This window comes from Echinops telfairi, unplaced genomic scaffold (genome assembly GCF_000313985.2).
Source record: "Echinops telfairi isolate 266 unplaced genomic scaffold, ASM31398v2 ScPeMD7_655;HRSCAF=1070, whole genome shotgun sequence".
NCBI lineage: Eukaryota > Metazoa > Chordata > Mammalia > Afrosoricida > Tenrecidae > Echinops > Echinops telfairi.
The window spans coordinates 3,296,176-3,299,534 of record NW_022104553.1 but is presented as its reverse complement, the minus strand read 5'-3'; the positions used below and the strand labels follow the sequence as shown (position 1 = coordinate 3,299,534).

General features: G+C 43.5%; 1 pseudogene; it reads left to right on the top strand.

The window, feature by feature from the left end:
- Positions 1 to 710: 710 nt before the first annotated feature.
- The window catches only part of LOC101651196, a 5,541-nt pseudogene continuing 2,892 nt past the window's right edge, over positions 711 to 3,359 (top strand).

Genomic DNA, 3,359 nt, shown 5'->3' with positions numbered 1-3,359 from the left:
TAATTAAACGATTAAAAAAAACCCCAACAATACAAGCAGTCATTCCAGGCAGAATCAGTTGGGAATTTCCTTTATACCTTCAATCCCCAATCTACCAAAGGGATAATGGAGTTTGGATCTATCACAGCTTCTTCATAATTTGGATGAGATAGCAGCATACCATTTATCCATCTTCTGGCAATGATAGAAGCCAGTCCACACACAGTAATATGAAATTTTTGATAGAAAGTGTGGTTAAAATCTTGAATCTTGTTGAAATGTGGAACCACATTGCAATTAGGATTTCTGTGAGTTAGATATTCAGCAACAACTTCAGCCTTAGGTCTTCCAACATCTTTAGACCTAAAAAACAGTTTCCTATTTAGATTGGACACCTCTATAATGTCCATGTCTATCACACAAATCTTTTAAAAACCAGGCAAGACCTGATTTTTTTAGTTTACATCCTAAACTGCCAGCTCCAATGACTAAAACTTTACATGTGTTGAACAAAAACTGGAGTTAGGTATTGCTTGGTTATAAATCGTGGTGTATGATGGGGCCATATTGCTCAAGGAACTTCTTTACATGGTTTGAGCAACTCTATCAATGTCCCATATCCACCACCAACAGCCATTTTCTCTGCCAGCAGTTTTTCTATTCTCTTTTTCTTCTCTGGCTCCTCCCCAGCAGGAGAAACTTCCAGAGGATCAGAGATGATGCTGTGAGGAATGGAAGAAGATAAAGCAACTGTCCCATCCTCAGAGAACCTCAAGGGGAATTCTGGACTTGCCCTTGAGCCAGGTCTTGTAAAGGGCGGGGTGAATGGGAAAAAGCTGAGTGTGGGATATTACCAGGATGCAAGTTTTGATCCAGTGTTGACTATGGCTTTGACAACACCATGTAGTTATTCCTCCAGACTGAAGCGGTAAGGGATTCTGGGCTTACAAAATATGATGTGCTATATTAGTATGTTGCAATAGGTAGGTTTATTGTGCCAACCTGGTTAATAGGAACATGTGGGAATAATCAAGTCATAGTTTGATTGGAGGACAAAGAGATAAATGGCTTGGAAAGGCCCACCCATCTCTCTTGCTCTCTGGTGATTGGACCAGCATTTGGCTGCTTTAGCTAGTTCTCTGCCTCAACTTGTGAGCTACACTACCTGTGGGACGACCAACTCATGGATCGTGTATGTCTGCTATATTAATACTTATAGATATATTTACATTGGCCTCTATCCCTCTAATTATAAATATATAAGTTAAATATATCCTAAATTAATATATTTACATATATACATGTCTATAGCTATGCCTCTATAAAAAGCCTTTGCTTCCTACTTTTTCCCTCTATTTCCTTTCACCCTCCTCCTGTCCCAAGAGGGACACCCTCTACTCTGCTCACCCTACGTGGACCTCAGTAATTCCTCTTGGATACATTGCTCTCTATCAAACCCCACCAGGCCTCCTCACCATCATTTTTAGATCTCTTGTTGTTCCCTCATCCCTGAGTTTGTTGGCTCCCTGCTTCTCTTCCCAACCCCATCCACTCCCATGTTCCCTGGGACCACTGGTCCCATTGTTTTCTCCTCGGGATTGTCTTGCCTGTCTTATATAGATAGACACAGGGCTACAGAAAAACAAAAAAAAAAACAACAAAAAATGATAGATAGTTCCAGGTCTGTCTGCCGACCCTTATGACTGTTTTCCAATAGGGTCTGATGAGGACCCAAGCCCTATTCCTCGAGTTAGAAATTTATTTTCAGGATTCCTCAGGGACTTGGTTACTTGCTACCCTTGCTGTCCTGTTGAAATCCCTTCACATTTCACTCTGCTGTGTGTGGGGCAGACCAGGCACACTTACCACATGGTGTCTCCAGTGCTGTCTCCCACAGCACTATGGGTCAGTGAATGAATACACAAGACCTCTTTAAACTGTTGAAAAGCAAGGATGTTATTTTGAGGGCTAAGAGATGCATAACAAAGTCATGGTATTTTCAATTGCCTTATATTCATGTGAAAGTTGGACATTGAATAAGGAAGACCAAAGAAGAGTGAATGCATTTGAATTATGGTGCTGGTGAAGAATATTACAAGTACCATGGACTGCCAAAAGAACAAATCTGTCTTGGAAGAAGCACAGTCAGAATACAATAATGGTGAGACTTTATCACATAATTTGGACATTGTGATAATTAGGTTTCTTGTGGGCAACATGGCACCTATAGGGACACTGGGCGGAGTTTAGTCTGTCAATCAGGTCACAGTTTGACCTCTTTTGGAGGAACAACAGAGATAAATGGCTCTTTGAGGCCAGTCCCTTCCTTGTTCTCCCTGGTGGTCGGACCACCATGCTGCCTGAGTTAGCTGCCCTGCCTGGACACATGTACTGGGCTGTCTGTGGACCGAGCCAGCCCAGGGTCAGGGGCGGATCTTGTCGCTGTGCTGTGCTGTTCCATGCGGCAGTACTGCCTCACTTGCTGTGTCTGCTGCCTCCTGGCCAACTCCTCTCCTCTTACCACCACTCCAGAGTCTGAAGAAGCTTCTGCCAGCCACTTCGCATTGCTACACCTTGAGACTCCTCAATGATCTGCTTTGTTACCCTGTGCTATGGGCCTCTGCTACACCTAGATTTCCCATCTTCCTGCTGTCTGCGTTCTTGGCCTTGGACCAGTGGTTGGTGTGAGATGGAAGGACCTTCAGTATATAACTTTCCCACAAGTGCATTGGACTGAACTCTCTGTCCTGCTGTGTGGACTAATTTGCTGTTGTATTCCTTCTCTCTCTATAAATCTATCTATCATCTTTTTTCTTTCTATATATGATCATAATTGCCCTTGTTTTGTTTCTCTAGATAACGCTGCCTAACACAGACGATGTCAGGAGAGACCAGCTCCTGGAGAAGGACATCACGTTTGGTATAGTAACAGGGCTGCGTAAAAGAGGGAGACCTTTGCCAAGATGGACTGACACAGTGGCTGCATGGATGGATTCCAGCATAAGAACAATTGTGAGGTTGGCAGGACTGGGCAGTGTTCTGTTCTGTTGTACATAGGGTTGCTATGAGTTGCAACCAATTTGACAGCACCTATCAAAAATAACAGCAACCCGCCACATGAAGTTTGACAGCTGAGGGTGAGATTCAACTTGATCAGCTTAAAAGATGTTACATCGCTCCGGGGGAGGGTCGCGGGGGGCCCCTCTGCCCCCGGGGGGCGCCGCTAGTGAGTGGTTGCAGAATTCTGGTTATGGGAAAGCTCATTCATAAAATAACAAAACTGAATGAAAAGACAACTTGGTGAACATATTAAATCTGAACAAGAAAGGAACCTAAGAGAGAAGTCTTTTCAAACCAAGCAATAGATCTGCTGCTAATCA